This window comes from Nicotiana sylvestris, chromosome 1 (genome assembly GCF_000393655.2).
Source record: "Nicotiana sylvestris chromosome 1, ASM39365v2, whole genome shotgun sequence".
Lineage (NCBI taxonomy): Eukaryota > Viridiplantae > Streptophyta > Magnoliopsida > Solanales > Solanaceae > Nicotiana > Nicotiana sylvestris.
In genome coordinates, this window is record NC_091057.1 from 167,269,174 (window position 1) to 167,287,870 (window position 18,697).

Consider the following 18,697-nt stretch of genomic DNA (forward strand, 5'->3'; position numbering starts at 1 on the left):
GAAAAGTCCTTTCAGGCTCCCAGTTTTCGAAACAAAAATCCAAAATATTTTCCGTTATTGACTTCTTTAGAAAGTTTTTATATATATATATACGAAAATTCAAAATTCACAAAAAAATCGCATATATTTTTGTTTTTATCAGGATAAGTGTCGTTTGTTAAAATCTTATTAATAAATGTGCAGAATGAGCACGATTCCGAATGAACCCTTTTCAATCATGAATAAAATTCCCCTCCAATTGCGGCTCTGGTGGAATGATTTGGGCAAAGAGGGGCATGACGAAATCAAGAAGTATCTGAAAGGCCTCACGAGTTTGTTGGATATCAGGCCACGAGGAGATATCATAAGGGCACTAGTCCCCCACTGGGATCCTGCGCACAATGTCTTCCGTTTCTCAGATTTTGAACTCACCCCAACTTTAGAAGAAATAGCAGGGTATATCGGCAGCACTGAGACTCCTTTGAGGCACAAATATCTGATTGCTCCAAGAGCTGTAGCAATACACCGGTTCCTGGACTCCTTAAAGATAGTCAGAACAATTCATAACCCTGACTTGGCAAAAGGTTTTTGCAGCATGAGTTTCATATATCAAAGATATGGTCACATAGGAGGATTCGACAAGCCAGAAAACCAGTTGTGCAGCAAAGGTAATCGCCAAAAGTGGGAAGAACATAGACGAATTGCTTTCATGATAACTTTCTTAGGACTACTAGTATTCCCAAGAAAAGATGGGAATATTGACATAAAGATAGCAGGGGTCGTCAGTACGTTGCTCACACAGAGTGATAGTACGTTGGCGCCCATGATAGTATCTGATATATTCCGGGCACTCACTTCTTGCAAAGCCGGAGGAAGCTTTTTCGAGGGTTGCAATTTGTTGTTGCAAATGTGGATGATCGAACACCTATGTCACCGAGCCCAGTTTCTGAGCCATGGATCCGCTGGAAAGACCTGCATAGAGGAGTTCTATACCAGAGTTGATGAAACCTACCTACCAGAAGGAGTTATAGCATGGACCTCATATTTCCATACCCTCAACGCCAGTCAAATACAGTGGGCGCTAGGGTGGCTACCGATCGACGAAGTCATATACATGCCAGCAGCCAGGCCCCATTTTCTCTTAATGGGACTTAAAAGTATTCAACCATACGCGCCGCATCGGGTTTTAAGGCAACTTGGGAGGTATCAGATAGTGCCGAAAGACGAGGATCTGAGCATCCAGGTAATCGAGATCAGTCCCGACGGCCAGTTTCCTGAAGCAAGGGTTCGTCAAATTTGGAGCCAATGTCAATACTTAGAAGCAAATACTTGTGTAATGAATCGGGCAAAAGGGGAAGTTTCGCCCGGGTATCAGGCCTGGTACAAAGGGGAGACATCATCTGGAAGACCGACCAAAAGACCTCACCTGCAAGAATTTGCCAAATCTTCACAAGAACAGTGGGGCTGGTTGGCCAAAGAGCAGGAATATCTTGTCAAAGCAGGCAAACTGAAGCAACAAGTTCAGGATATGAAGTTTGAGTGCCAATTACAGTCTGCTGCCCACAAGGGAGAAAAGAACAAGTTAATCAGAGAAGGCGAGATCCTCAAAGCTCAGATCCGGAGAATGAAAAAAGAGGCTAATAGCCAGCTAGGAAGCCGGGCAGATAAAAGATTGATAGCAGGGTTAAAAGATCAGGTTGCGGAATGCCAGGAAGATTTGGAAAAAGCCAGGGCCAGCACAGCAAAATTGCGAACCAAGTGGGCAAAGGGTGCGATGGCTCGGAGGCAGCGCCTGCAACAAGTCATAAGGGAGTATGAACTGAGCATCGGGACATTAAGGGAAACGAATGCCTCTCTTCGAGAAAGGATCCTCAAGCAAACACGAAATGCCCAAGCCGACAGAAGGCAATATTACGATGCAATGACCAGAATGGAAAGGCAAATGGAGATGTTCCAGGATCAGCTTGCCAACAATGCGCAAACACTGGGATTGAAGAACCAACAGATAAGGCATTTGTTCACAGAAAGGGACAACATCCGGGGAAGGATTGATGAAATAGGGCATTACATCTACATGAAATGCTTGGCATATGAGCGAACACCTCGGAAGACCCTCCTTGTTTCCATCATGGGCTGCGTCCGCCGGATTATGAACGAGTTGAAGAGCTTGCAAAGAGACCTTACACCTAGAGCCGCGGAAAGGCCGGATGATGCCTCGCGGCCCCTTAAATTGGAGAATTAGTTTTGGTCAAGTCCTGTTTATTTGGCTTTGGTTGTTTTTCCATATGTTGTTTTCTTTTTCGTTAAACCGAGTTTAAAACCGTGGAGTCTGTACTATTGCTATTCCTTGCTTGATGTAATTTGTAATAGCAAAATTTTGAGAATGAATTCAATGATTTCACAAGAATTGTGTGTTTCTTTACTTTAAGGCAGAACTACGCCTGGTCTGATTCACGCGGGGACGTGATACGTAGGCAATCCCCATAAGATTCGACCGCTTTCAAAAAAAAAAAAAAAAAAAAAGAGAGAAAATGTAAATAGAATAAAACGCAGGGTTTCGCAAAATACTTTAAAGAGACGAATGAACAAACCGGGATGACGCATGTGGATTGAAGCAAAGCATGTAGAAACGGTTAACTGCTTAGGTGCATTGCATCCTCTATGTGTTATGATCAAATCTGTTAAGCTCTAACACTAACAAAGTTTGTTGTTGTCTGATACCAGACAGTTAGTTGTTAAAGAATTCTGGCAACACATTCATACCAAACCAGATCCAAAGGACCGGTAGCAACAAGCATGACTACTTCAGAGAATAGTAATGAGGAAGAAAGGCCGATGAGCCAGTTGCTAAAAGAGGCAATGGAAAAGATTGAAAGGATGGGACTAGAGATGCATGCAATGCAGCTAGCCCTGGCCAAAACGCAAAAGAGCCCCGAGACACTGGGACACGTGCCGGAGTACCCTCACTCTGGCCCTTCCACAAGCCGCCCAAATCCCCTCTATCATCAAGAAAGAAGCCCTCATGATTCCCAAGCTCCACCACCCCATCAACCTCTCCCAACACCCAATATTCCCATTTTTGTGGGACCTGCATCAGCCCCTTTGCAGCGAACGACCAGTGAGCCATTGTTTCAGGCTCACGATACACAATACTATCCCCCTGAGCCTACATTCCACGCACCGGAACCACAGGCTTACAATCCCCATTTGGAAGTACCGGCAGAGGTTGAGAAGCCGGTTAAGGCCCCTGAACAGGATGAAGTGTTAAGAAAGTTCAAAAGCCTGGAGCAATCCTTCAGGAACTTGCACGGGCTGGGCAATCAAGTCAGCGTGGCATACAAAGATCTGTGCCCTTTCCCAGATGTCCAACTCCCGGCTGGGTTCAAGATGCCCAAGTTTGATTTATATGAAGGGCACGGTGATCCCATGGCACATTTGCGGGGATTCTGTAGCAAAATGAGAGGGGCAGGAGGCAAGGATGAGCTTTTGATAGCTTATTTCGGCCAAAGTCTGAGCGGATCTGCACTGGAATGGTATACCAGGCAGGATTTCAGCAGGTGGTACACGTGGGATGACCTGGCGCAGGCTTTTGCAGGTCATTTCCAGTACAATCTGGAGATAGTTCCTGACCGTCTCACGTTACTGAGAACTGGGAAGAAACCCGGGGAAAGTTTTCGCGAGTTCGGGTTCCGCTGGAGAGAACAAGCAGCTAGGGTCGATCCTCCCATGAGAGAGGGAGAGATGGTAGACTACTTTTTGCAGACATTGGATCCAACCTACTTTGGTCACTTGGTGACAACGGTTGGAAAATCTTTCAACGAGGTGGTCAAAATAGGGGTCATGATAGAAGAAGGTTTGAGGTCGGACAAGATCTTAAACTATTCGGCACTTAAGGCCACAACCCAGGCTATTCAAAGCGGCACGGGAGGTGCGTTAAGAAGAAAGAAAGAAGAGGTTGCCACGATCGAGGCAGGCAGTTGGTCCAGGGCTGGCAGGCCACACTACAACCAACCCAGGCCTCACAGGTCAAACTACCCATACAACCCACCACAAAATTTCTATCCACCTCGAGAACCACATTGTTCCGTACACCAAGCCCAGGTATACACTCAGCCTCCGGTTCGCCCACAATGGCGCGCACCGGCTCCCCAGAACATATATGCACCACCACAAAACACTTACCCTCCACCAAGGGCATATAGAAATCCTTCAGGGGCAGGTTTCCGGGGAAATCCAGATGCCAGAAATGACAGGTTGCGGAAGCAAAGAACCTTCACCGAACTGGGAGAAACCTACACCGCTGTGTTCCACAAGCTGCGGCAATTGGGTTTGGTTAGTCCTGTCCATACTCGGGAACCAAATCCCCCGCCTCAGAATTTGGATCGTTCAATCAGTTGTGAATACTGTTCAGGGATGCTCGGGCACGATACCGAGAAGTGCTGGAAGTTAAGGCATGCCATACAGGATCTTATTGACACCAATAAGATCGAGGTCCAGACACCAGAGGCTCCTAACATCAACCAAAACCCACTGCCAGCGCACCACGAAACTCACATGATTGAGTTGGTGTGTGAGGGAGGAGAATTAAGAAAACCCTCACAAACAGTGATGATGATCCAAGCTGCCCCAAAAGAAGTCTTAACCAGTGGAGAAACAAATGTACAGTCGCAGGGAGAAGGCGTCAAGCCGGTAGTAATATGGGGGAAGAGCCCGTCCGTCATAGCAAGCAAACCCGAGCCAAGCAAGTTGGTAATACCAGGGATCCTGCCCACACCGGCAGTCATGTTGAAAGGGGTATGTAGAGAACGGGTGACCATAAAGCCGGTGGTCCAACTGCCAATGCTTGACAGCAGGGCTGTGCCCTGGAAATATGAAAAAGCAGTGGTGACATACCAAGGAAAACAGGTGGAAGAAGTCAGTTGTGAAGCGCAAGGGCTGACTCGATCAGGTCGATGCTTTGCTCCGGTGGAGTTAAGAAAAACCAACCCAGTGGCAACCAAGAAGCCAGTGTCAGAAGAAGAGGCTGAAGACTTCCTGAGGAAGATGAAAGTACAAGACTATTCTGTGGTTGAGCAGCTGAGAAAAACACCTGCCCAGATCTCACTATTGTCATTACTCCTCCATTCCGAGGAACATCGTCGGGCCCTGTTAAAGATATTGAACGAGGCCCATGTACCCAGTGAGATTTCTGTAAACCACCTGGAAACCATTGCTAGCAAGATTTTCGAGGTGAACAGAGTGACATTCTCAGATGATGACCTACCGGTGGAAGGTACGGAGCATAACAAAGCTCTATACCTAGCTGTCAAATGTGAAGACTCGGTGGTAACCCGAGTATTGGTGGATAACGGCTCAAGCGCCAATATTTGTCCATTATCCACCCTGGACCAGTTAAAGATTGACCGTGGAAGAATCCGGGAGAATAGCATCTGTGTCCGGGGGTTTGACGGAAACGGAACAGCCACTGTGGGGGATGTTGTACTTGAACTGACCATTGGCCCGGTCCTGTTTACCATGGAATTCCAGGTATTGGACGCCACGGTATCTTACAACTTGCTGTTAGGACGACCTTGGATTCATGCAGCTAAAGCGGTGCCTTCCACCCTACATCAGACAGTGAAGTTCGAGTGGGAAAGACAAGAGGTCGTGTTGCACGGCGAGGATACAACATGCACCATGGGCGGAACCATTGTGCCTTTCATAGAGACCACTGATGACAAGGGTCCCTGGGTCTACCAGATTCTCGATACAGGGTCGGCCAACAAAATTTCTGAAGGAGAAATCATCCCGCACCCTAGGGTGACTGCCGCAACAGTCATGATGGTATCAGAAATGCTGGGTAATGGGTTTGTGCCGGGAAAAGGCCTGGGAGTTGAACTTCAAGGGATAGTCCAACCTGTCTCCCTTCCTAAGAATCTGGAAACTTTCGGGTTGGGGTTCAAACCAACCGCAGCAGACAGGAAGCAAGCGCGAAAAATGAAGAAGAGAGTCTGGTCTCTGCCTAAACCAGTACCACGCCTCTCAAGGTCTTTTGTTAAAGCTAGTGCCAAGGGGTCAGCGATCCCAAAGATTCGAGGACCTTTGATCGGCATAAGTGAAGACCTGAATCAGAGTCGTGAGAGGCTATTTGCGGATGTCAGTATGGTGGAAGCTGGAGAAGGTTCCAGCAGAGCAGAGATACAATTTGTGGGGCCTGAGGCCAAGACCAACAATTGGACGGTTACTCCTCTTCCTGTCCGAGGGGAGTCTTGGTAGTAGGCTTTGATTAATGTTTTGTTTGTTTGTTTGTTTGATCGGATTATTCAAGGGTGTAATCCCAATTTTACTTTCGTTTTGTAAAAGTGTGAACCCCTTTTATCCTGCAAATTTAATAAAGTTCTTTTCTTTTGTCCCGTTTTGATTTCTTGTTTTGTTCTTTTTCTTTCTGAATAGTTCTCTTTTTACTGGTCCTAATGACATGGCATGCACAACGGATCTTCGACCTAGTCTAATAAATCAATCTGAAACCGACTCAATGATGCAAAAGGTCGTTTGTGACGATGAATCTGAATGTGACGAAGGGGAAGCCTTCGAAGAAATAAATCGAGAACTGTGCCAATTTGAAGAGAAACCCAAGCCTAACCTAAATGACACTGAGGCCGTGAACCTAGGAGACGCTGATAACATCCAAGAGACCAAAATTAGCATCCACATTGAGCCGAATGTCAAAGCAGAATTGATCGAAACTCTCAGGGAATTCAAAGATGTTTTTGCATGGTCCTATGATGATATGCCTGGATTGAGCACCAATTTAGTGGTTCACAAACTACCCACTGACCCGGCATACCCTCCGGTCAAGCAAAAACTAAGGAAATTTAAAACAGAAATGAGTGTAAAGATCAAAGAAGAAGTGATTAAGCAGTTGCAATCGAAGGTCATTCGGGTCACTCGATATCCCGAGTGGTTGGCCAATGTGGTACCAGTCCCAAAGAAGGATGGAAAAATCAGGGTGTGCGTCGACTACCGCAACCTCAACAAAGCAAGTCCCAAGGACAATTTCCCGTTACCCAACATTCATATCCTGATCGATAATTGCGCTGGGCGCGAGATCGGATCCTTTGTGGATTGCTATGCGGGTTATCATCAGATCCTAATGGACGAAGAGGATGCTGAGAAGACAGCGTTTATTACGCCATGGGGAACCTACTGCTATCGGGTAATGCCGTTCGGGTTAAAGAACGCCGGGGCAACGTACATGCGAGCAATGACTGCTGTGTTTCATGACATGATACACAAAGAAATAGAGGTGTACGTCGATGATGTGATCATCAAATCTTGGCGTCAGGAGGACCATGTGGCAGACCTAAGGAGATTTTTCCAAAGACTCCGGAGGTATGATATCAAGCTTAACCCGGCCAAATGCGCATTCGGGGTTCCATCAGGAAAGTTGCTAGGATTCATCGTCAGTCGACGGGGGATTGAGTTAGACCCATCCAAAATTGAATCCATCCGAGACTTGCCACCGCCAAGGAACAAAACAGAGGTAATGAGTTTGCTGGGTAGACTCAATTACATCAGCAGGTTCATCGCTCAACTCACAGCAACTTGTGAGCCCATATTTCGGCTACTGAGAAAGGATGCTGCAGTAGGTTGGACGGCAGAGTGTCAGGAGGCTTTCGACCAAATCAAAGGGTATCTGTCTAATCCACCCGTATTGGTCCCGCCTAAGCCCGGGAAACCTCTAATCCTTTACCTGACGGTTTTAGAAAATTCATTTGGTTGTGTACTGGGGCAACATGATGACACAGGAAGGAAGGAGCAGGCCATCTACTATCTTAGCAAGAAATTCACAGTGCATGAGGTCAAGTACACTCAACTCGAGAAAACGTGTTGCGCCCTAACTTGGGTAGCTCAGAAATTGAAGCACTACCTGTCTTCGTATACTACTTATCTCATATCCCGTTTGGACCCGTTGAAGTATATCTTTCAGAAACCTATGCCCACGGGAAGGTTGGCAAAATGGCAAATTCTGCTCACAGAATTTGATATCATCTACGTAACAAGGACGGCCATGAAAGCCCAGGCACTGGCAGACCATTTGGCAGAGAATCCCGTTGATGAAAAATACGAGCCCTTAAGAACGTATTTTCCTGACGAAGAGGTGATGCATACGAATGAGTTGGAATTACCTGAGGAACCGGGTTGGAAGCTTTTCTTCGATGGAGCTGCGAACGCAAAAGGGGTTGGAATAGGAGCAGTACTCATTTCTGAAACAGGACGGCATTATCCTGTTACGGCTCAACTGCGCTTCTATTGCACCAACAATATGGCCGAATATGAGGCTTGCATTCTGGGTCTGCGCCTGGCTGCCGACATGGATGTCCAAGACGTCTTGGTCTTGGGAGACTCGGACCTCTTGGTACATCAAATTCAGGGTGAATGGGAAACACGAGATCTAAAGCTCATACCATACCGACAATGCTTGCATGATCTGAGCAAGCAATTTCGATCGGTGAAGTTCAAACACATCCCGAGAGTTCACAATGAGGTTGCGGATGCCTTGGCCACCTTGGCATCAATGCTGCACCACCCTGACAAAATGTATGTTGATCCTCTACACATCCAGGTCCGTGATCAGCACGCCTACTGCAACGCCATAGAAGAAGAAGCAGATGGCGAACCCTGGTTTCATGATATCAAGGAATACCTCAGGATGGGGATATATCCAGAACATACCTCTGGAGACCAAAAAAGAGCCCTCCGGCGTTTGTCGAATGGTTTCTTCCTCAGTGGGGGAATATTGTACAAAAGAACCCCGGATCTGGGATTGTTGAGATGCATAGACGCCAGGCAGGCAACAACGGTTATGGCAGAAGTACATGCTGGAGTTTGTGGGCCACACATGAGTGGATATGTATTGGCAAGAAAAATCCTTCGAACAGGGTGTTATTGGCTCACCATGGAACACGACTGTATCACTTTCGTGAGGAAATGCCATCAGTGCCAGATACATGGAGACTTGATTCACTCTCCGCCAACAGAGTTACATACGATGTCAGCACCCTGGCCGTTTGTAGCATGGGGCATGGATGTCATTGGGCCCATTGAGCCAGCAGCGTCCAACGGTCATAGGTTCATTCTAGTGACCATTGATTACTTCACCAAATGGGTTGAGGCTAAAACCTTCAAATCAGTAACTAAGAAGGCAGTGGTGGACTTTGTTCACTCCCATATCATCTGTAGATTTGGGATCCCAAAAGTGATCATCACGGATAACGGTGCGAATCTTAATAGCAGCTTGATGAGAGAGGTATGCCAACAATTTAAGATTACACACCGCAATTCCACCCCATATCGTCCCAAGGCGAATGGAGCGGTCGAAGCAGCCAATAAGAATATCAAGAAGATACTGCGAAAAATGGTGGAAGGGTCCAGACAATGGCACGAGAAATTACCCTTTGCTTTGTTGGGTTACCGCACTACCATCCGGACTTCCATAGGCACAACTCCTTATTTGTTGGTGTATGGAACTGAGGCCGTGATACCAGCGGAGGTCGAAATTCCGTCCCTCCGAATTGTCGCTGAAGCCGGAATTGATGATGATGAATGGATCAAAGCTCGCTTGGAACAGTTGAGCCTGATAGATGAGAAAAGATTGGCAGCAGTGTGCCATGGTCAGCTGTATCAGAAGAGAATGGCAAGAGCATATAACAAGAAGGTGCGCCCCAGGAAGTTTGAGGTAGGGCAGCAGGTGTTAAAGAAGATCCTCCCACATCAGGTCGAGGCAAAAGGCAAATTCGCCCCAAATTGGCAAGGGCCTTATATCGTGACCAGAGTATTGTCCAACGGCGCTCTGTGTTTGACAGATGTCGAGGGTAGATGTGTCGACATGGCTATCAATTCAGATGCAGTCAAGAGATATTATGCGTAATTTCTTTAATTATGGCAATTTTTGGTTTATTTGTTTGTATTTGGCATTTGTTGGATAATGAGATGACGGAGGCAATTCTTTCTTCTATCCAAACACTGTTTAACCATTGCTTTCCCCTTTGAGCCTTAAGTAATTCTTTCATACCCCTCTTTTGGAATCACTAATGGAAAGGACATGAAAAAGAAAAGAAAAAGAAAAAGAAAAGGAAAAGAAAATGAAAAGAAAGAAAAGAAAAATCAAGGAATATAAAACCGTGGGAACTACGTTTGACCTGATTCCTCAAAGAGGATACGTAGGCGCCTCACGGCTCGGTCATAGTGTGCATCATAGCAAATATAGGATGCATAATGTACATAGTGTGCACAATGTAGCACAATGTGCGTAACGCACGTAACTCAACATAAGCGTAAAAAATAAATCCCCCAAGCAAGAAAACTGGGGCAGAGGTTATGTTTTAAGTTCCAACAAAGGTTTGATTCCAAAAGTTGTAGCACATCACCCTTCAAGTTGTTTTCATTTTATAGCCTTTCTTCAATCCCACACCAAAACCAACATCGACATCCAAAAGACCTCCCGATCAATGTTCGAGAGATGCCAAATCCGGCAAATAAGGCCGAGAATAATACACTGATCCCCAGCAAAGAAAAGGATCGTAAGACTGGGAATGAGTTGATAGTCAAAAGAATCCCCGGAAGAGAGGGTCGTATCTACAACACACCGGATTCTCGAAAGAAATAAAATGAGAGAGTCTTATCGGTGAAAACCTTCACAGGCACCGAAAGGCGATGTAAGATGAGGGATATGAAATGAGAGAGTCTTATTGGTGAAAACCTTCGCAGGCACCATAAGGCGCCGGGAGATGAGAGAAAAGAGAGAGTCTCATTAGTGAAAACCCCTCGAAGGGCACTATGAGGCGACAAGACGAATCAACAAAAGCTACCACATTTGCAACAGCATGGACAGTCACTTATCATCCCCAGCAAGTCAGACCATTCGGCAAATCGATTGATACAAATAGACTGGGTCGGGAATCTATGGTGCACGTCATGATCACGGGGACCAGTTGTGTCCTCCAGATAAGTTCTTTTGATTGTCTCCTCCCACAAAATATTGGTTCAGAAAGATTTTCTCTTTTCCATATCTTTATTTCTTTTCCTAAAAAATGTGTCTTTGAAGGATTTGTCAAAGCTTACTACCAGAAACCGAAGGGGAATTCATCCAATGCAGGATAATACAAACAGTCTTAAAGGCTGGCCCCAGGCAATGCAGGGATTGTGCTCGGAAATGTTGGAAGAAGTAAGCTCCAAAAGGGAGTGGTTTCGGGAGTTAGAAGCAGACTCCCACATCATGTGTTTTAAAAGAAAGCAGAAAAGGGGATAAATTGAAAACCAATCCCCAGCAGGCTAGAGACCCCCAACAGGCAACTTTGCCCGCCAACCAATTATGGGGACAAAGAGCAAGAAAATGGGAAGAGAGAAAAATTGCTCTCCAGAAAGGCACCCTCTACCACCACGATAAAAACTAATTAAATCCTTTTGTCTGTTGCAGGGGAACAGAGGATTGATGATGGCAGCAAGATGCAATGCCATGGAAGTCACCAAAAACCGGGGCAGAAAATTTTCTGCCGATTGTCGAAAATTTTCTCGAAAAACGGGGAAGCAATTTCAATACATTTTAAGTTCTAGGTCGCCCACCAGTATAATGCGGGAATACATTTTAAGTTCTAGGTCGCCCACTAGTATAATGCGGGAATACATTTAAGTTCTAGGTCGCCCACCAGTATAATGCGGGAATACATTTTAAGTTCTAGGTCGCCCACCAGTATAATGGCGGGAATACATTTTAAGTTCTAGGTCGCCCACCAGTATAATGCGGGAATACTTTTAAGTTCTAGGTCGCCCACCAGTATAATGCGGGAATACTTTTAAGTTCTAGGTCGCCCACCAGTATAATGCGGGAATACATTTTAAGTTCTAGGTCGCCCACCAGTATAATGCGGGAATACATTTTAAGTTCTAGGTCGCCCACCAGTATAATGCGGGAATACTTTTAAGTTCTAGGTCGCCCACCAGTATAATGCGGGAATACATTTTAAGTTCTAGGTCGCCCACCAGTATAATGCGGGAATACATTTAAGTTCTAGGTCGCCCACCAGTATAATGCGGGAATACATTTTAAGTTCTAGGTCGCCCACCAGTATAATGCGGGAATACTTTTAAGTTCTAGGTCGCCCACCAGTATAATGCGGGAATACATTTTAAGTTCTAGGTCGCCCACCAGTATAATGCGGGAATACATTTTAAGTTCTAGGTCGCCCACCAGTATAATGCGGGAATACTTTTAAGTTCTAGGTCGCCCACCAGTATAATGCGGGAATACATTTAAGTTCTAGGTCGTCCACCAGTATAATGCGGGAATACATTTTAAGTTCTAGGTCGCCCACCAGTATAATGCAGGAATACATTTTAAGTTCTAGGTCGCCCACCAGTATAATGCGAGAATACTTTTAAGTTCTAGGTCGCCCACCAGTATAATGCGGGAATACTTTTAAGTTCTAGGTCGCCCACCAGTATAATGCGGGAATACTTTTAAGTTCTAGGTCGCCCACCAGTATAATGCGGGAATACTTTTTAAGTTCTAGGTCGCCCACCAGTATAATGCGGGAATACATTTAAGTTCTAGGTCGCCCACCAGTATAATGCGGGAATACTTTTAAGTTCTAGGTCGCCCACCAGTATAATGCGGGAATACATTTTAAGTTCTAGGTCGCCCACCAGTATAATGCGGGAATACATTTTAAGTTCTAGGTCGCCCACCAGTATAATGCGGGAATACATTTTAAGTTCTAGGTCGCCCACCAGTATAATGCGGGAATACTTTTAAGTTCTAGGTCGCCCACCAGTATAATGCGGGAATACATTTAAGTTCTAGGTCGCCCACCAGTATAATGCGGGAATACATTTTAAGTTCTAGGTCGCCCACCAGTATAATGCGGGAATACATTTTAAGTTCTAGGTCACCCACCAGTATAATGCGGGAATACTTTTAAGTTCTAGGTCGCCCACCAGTATAATGCGGGAATACTTTTAAGTTCTAGGTCGCCCACCAGTATAATGCGGGAATACTTTTAAGTTCTAGGTCGCCCACCAGTATAATGCGGGAATACTTTTTAAGTTCTAGGTCGCCCACCAGTATAATGCGGGAATACTTTTAAGTTCTAGGTCGCCCACCAGTATAATGCGGGAATACATTTTAAGTTCTAGGTCGCCCACCAGTATAATGCGGGAATACTTTTAAGTTCTAGGTCGGAATCAGTAGCCCCACCTGAAGACGGAAGGTTACAACAAAGATCCCCAAGCAGGAAACCATAAAATCCCCAGCACCAAGAAGCAGACAACTGCAGAGGCAAGCGCGCAATTCAAAAGGAAAAAGGAACGCATCTCAAAAGAAGCAGTTTGGGAGCGTTGTAGCATGCCCAGTATGACGATGCTGATGAAGAAACATACCACTGAAGAAACCATTGGAAAATTTAAAGAAGAAAGTCGTGTCCCCAGCGGATCAAGCAAAGTGATGAAACTGGCATTCAAACGTCAGCAAAGGACCAGCATCATCTCCCAAAGTCACAAGATAAAGGCATCGGAGGAAAGTGGTAGCCGACAAGAAAGCAAGGCAACAAGAACAAGTTGAAGATGGATGAGATTTCAGGATCCTCAGTTTAGCTTAGCTTCTTGTTTTCCTTTGAGCAATGTAATAGGGAGATCGGTTGAGCAGTAGCATCCTACATCAGCATACAACAGCGCACAACAACAACAACAAGCACTACAGTCACACGGTAGTCCCAGCTACCAAATTTCCCGAACTACATTGACCTGATTCCTGTTCAGCCCAGGATATGTAGGAAACCTCTGAAGCAAAGGTTCGGTCAAATCTTTTTCAAAAAATGCTTCACACGGAGTATTCGGACGGGCAAAAATCGCTCGCTTTATCTTTGCGCGAAAACCCTTCGTGTCTTCGGGCAAAGAGGGGCAGCTGTAAGCACGTGATTTTTGCTTTACGAGCAATCGCTCCAAAAGAAAATAAAAATAGTGACAAATGATTTCGCTGTACAATTGTTCGAGTTTTTCGCGACATGTGTTGTTAATCATGTGCGGGTCTGTCCATTTTGCATTTAGTCCTACCGATCAAAGTACAAAGCGTGTATGTCAGGGTAATTAAATTCGGTCGTTAAAAGAAAATCCACAAAAAATATGAAATGCATATAGGTGGTGATTTAAACCTACTTGAATATTTCAATGTGCGAGTGATAACTGTGTTAAAGGTTTAAATTAATAATTGTTTTAATTTCTATTTTATTTAATTTTTAAAATTAGGAAAAAAGAACAAAAAAAAATAGTGCAAGATTAACCGGACTTGGGCCTATTTGTTTTGAATATTCTAAGCCCAAAAGTAGCCCAAATCAGCAGCCCAAGCGACCCATTCCCCAGGCCATCAAAACGACGTAGTTCAACACCAAAACTACGTCGTTTCAGGGATGATTAATCTGAGCCGTTCATTTCCAGTGATCCGATGGCCCTTATTAGCCCTCATGACCCGACCCATTCCCGTTTTTGACCGACCCCTTGATTAACCAAACGACACCGTATGGTCTAGCCTCCCCAATCCTGGCCATCAATTTTAATCAATCCAACGGCCAGGATTGAATCAGCCTCCCCGTATATAAGCCTCCTATCACACCCCACGCCCCTATTCTAACCCCCCACTCATCGTCTTCATCCAAACACTGAAGCCCCCCCAAACCCTAGCAGCCGCCCTAGCTTCCCTTTCACCAGAACCCGGCGGCACGAACGCCGGTGACCGCCTCCTGAACACCCTAGGACCACCTCACTGTCCTGAACACAAATCCACTAACCACGAGCCTCGAATCACTTCCGTTCGTCTCGAATCTTCATTTTGAAGATTTGAGTCGAACCCGGATCTATGCCAAACCATCCCATCTTCATACCAGACACTCCCCTGACCTTCCTCGTGACCAAACCAAGCTTGGTTTGGTCCGAATCTACCCACAACTCCTAAAAATCCAGATCTGGAAATCCAGAACTTGAAACACATGCACCTGGGGAACCCGGCCAGTTTTGACATGGGTTTGAGGTCTAATAGACCTTAATCAAGGTGTTCTCATGTGAGAACACCCTGATTAAAGTTTGTTCGGCCTCAAAAATTCGAAGTTGAATCAGATTTGGGTCTGTTTGATTTAAACATTTTGGTAAGTTTTCCTTTCTTTTGTTTTATTTCTAAATAAGTTGTCAGCATATCTCTTTGTGTTTGGTTGTTATTTTGTTATTTTTTCATTCGGATTTCTTTCATCTCTGTAAAGACCTTTTTATTTGGTCGATTGTGTTCTGTATATGATTCTGAATGTACTCTGTGATAAACATGATCGTCGATTAGTTTAATCGTCAGATAAGTTAACTCATATAGGCCCCAGTAATTGAACAAAAATTGACTGATGCCCTTTAGGTCCCTAAATGTATTGTTTATGTGAGCGATTGATTATTACCTGCTATAATTAGTATAGTCGACTCGATAAATGTCGTCGATTAGTTTTCTATAACTAATGAAACGAACGAACTAATAATGTCGCATGACTAATAAGCCTGTATTGTGGTTTGAATTGGGCATTGCCTATGAATATTAGTTTGTAACTACCTTGTAAGCAATTAAAAAAGCCAGGCTGGGGCAATTCTGAAATCGAATGGTTAAAGCCCAAAGTGCCCTGATACTGCAATGGGCAGGGCAGTGATAATCAAGGGCTAGCAAGGGTAGTCTGGGGTTTGAAAAGAACAAAAATGATTAGTTTAAATGAGCTGACAAGTAGGGTACTAATTTGGGATTAAATTAATGCCAATGGGGAACAAGACATAAGAGTATGGGACTTAAAATGAATAAATAAAACGAGCCCATAACTCTTGATTAAACAAAGACCAGGCGTGGGGAACAAAGGGGCTGACACCAAAAGATGCTTAGGCATGGGCTTTAAAGAGTATGGGCAGACTGCAAAGTTGAGGATGCAGGCAGCTTAGCTGCACTAGGTCGATTAGCTTATAAAGAAGCTGTTTTAGAACATAAGAGGAGGCTGGACTTTTAGTCTTCAGAAAAAGAGAAAACAAAAGGCTGGAAAATTTTTAGTCCGAGGAGAGGTCTTGTGAGTTTAAAGAAAAAGACTGAAAACATAAGTTAATTTCCAGTAAACACTGTAACCAAACACTGTCTGAAAAGTTGTATAAGAGTTCATATTGGTCAAGCTGTCTCGGCCAAGTTCTGTGGTTTGCATTGACTGAGCTGCTTGTGATTGTTGAACTGTTGGTGTTGCTGCATTGAATACTCTGGTATTGCTGTTGTTTCATCACTCTTTCCTGGGATTGCTCATTTGGTGCTCGACTATTTGCTGGTTTTCTTTGTTCTGGGAAATATTGCTGGTTGTTTGTGGGCTGTGGAAAACATTTGTGGTTGTTGGATTGTTGCTGTGTTATTGCTGTTTATCTGCTGTTGTTGTATTTGCCGCATACCCCTCAGCTGACAATTCTCCTTCTTCTTCTGCTTTGCTATACCAGGTACGCGATTAACAGTGCCAATGTAACTTGAGAGTTTAAGCATGAATATAAAAGAGAAGAGCTGAAGTTGTTTATTTCGTACATAGACTGTTATATTGAACCTCATTTAATGTATAATAGTTTACATTCTTGTTTAGATACTGAAGGTAGCCTGTGTGCCCAGTAGATATCAATATATGGTGATTGAATGTTAGTTTGTATATGTAGGCTGATAGATAAAAGGGTCCCCAATGCAGTAGGTTGTATCTTAGGTTTTATAAGGTTAGCATGTCTTTAAATACATAGAACTATCCATGTTAGTTAATTTTGTGTCCTTGATAAATTGTCCTCCTATAATTGGCAAACCATTGCCTTAAAATAAACGGTGCAAGCCTGCACTTCTCAACCTCACGAAGGTCGATCCCGGATCAAACGAACCCAGCAGGCTTTCATCAGAAAGGCATCGGCCCAGGTCCAGCCGATACTGTGTGGGCTGGGTTTGGGCCCACAATGCTCGATTAGCTGCCCATGTGCATGGCCATGTTTTCTTACTCTGCAAAGGCACTCGGAATTCCGTTATAATAACCTGCAAGCATGTAATTGAGTAGGGTCATTTTTTTATTCTCAACTAATGGAGACAAATGCGACAAGAAACGTAGTTGCTATAGGATATCCTTTTAAAATAAAAATGAGATGAGCCTCGACAAATAAAAACGCACAAGCTACGGGGCCCTCGCTAAATGTATATTATCGAAGCATTCAGTTTTCCAGGATGGGTCGTTTAGCAAACCTCACGGCCCTCCCAGAATAATAACGCGATAGCCTCTTTAAGCGCGTATTTAATAATTTTACCTTCTTAAAATCGGGTGCGCATTTATGTGACCCAAATCCAAATCTCGACGGATTCGAAATGTATTTCTAATCACGGGTACATTGATTGTGACGTGGTTCGAGATGCATGTCCATGACGTCGCAAATTCCTTTTAAAAGTAGAATGAGACGAGCCTCGTCAAACAAAAATGTACACAGCTGCGGGGCCCTCTAACTGTATATATATATTAAACACTTAGAATTCGGAACAGGCCGTTTAGCGAATTTTTCGGCCTTCCCCAAAACAACAATACGCTAGTTGCTTTAGGCGCGTCTTAATAATTTATTCTCCTTAATTCGGGTGCACATTTATGTGACCCAAATCCAAATCTCAACCGAGTCGAGATATGTCAACAACCACGGGTGCATTGATGTAACATGGTTCGAGATATGTTTTCACGACGTTGCAAGTCTTATAAAATAACAGTAAATGATAAAAGCGGTTAAAAGTTAAATTTTGCACATAAGTTCACACTTGTATAAAATCAGATAATCAAGCCGAATGTAACAGTTGAGCGACCGTGCTAGAACCACGGAACTCGGGAATGCCTAACACCTTCTCCCGGGTTAACAGAATTCCTTATCCGGATTTCTGGTACGCGGACTGTAATATAGAGTCACTGTTTTCCTCGATTCGGGATTAAAATTGGTGACTTGGGACACCCTAAATCTCCCAAGTGGCGACTCTGAAATAAACAAATAAATCCCCTTTCGATTGTCCTTTAATTGGAAAAAAACTCCTTGTACCCTCTCGGGTGCGGAAAAAGGAGGTGTGACAAAAGTCATACAGGTCCTCACTACCAATGAAAATCACACCCTTGCCCCGATCATTCTCTCTGACATTTATCGGGCATTGACTTTATGTAAATCAGGGGCAAAGGTCTTCGAAGGGTGCAAAATTTTGTTGCAAATGTGGATGATTGAACATCTCCAACATCACCCCAAGTTCATGCAGTATGGTCCAAGCAATGATAATTTCATCGAGAGTTATGAAGAAAGAATAAAAGATTATAAGTCTCCAGAAGGGGTGGAAGCCTGAGTATCTCATCTAAGATCTTTAACGGCAAATCAAATTGAGTGGACTTTGGGATGGCTCCCGGTAAGGGAAGTGATACACATGTCAACCTTGAATAGTTATTTGCTGCTATTGGGATTGAGAAGCGTCCAGCCATATGCGCCACAGAGAGTTCTAGGACAACTAGGGAGATACCAAGTGGTGCCTGATGATGAGGATTTGAGTATGCAAGTAATCGAGTTACACCCCGAAGCCACTCTTCCCGAGGCTTTAATTCAGCAGATGTGGAATGGATGTCGATACTTGAAAGATGATACTCAAGTTTCAGATACT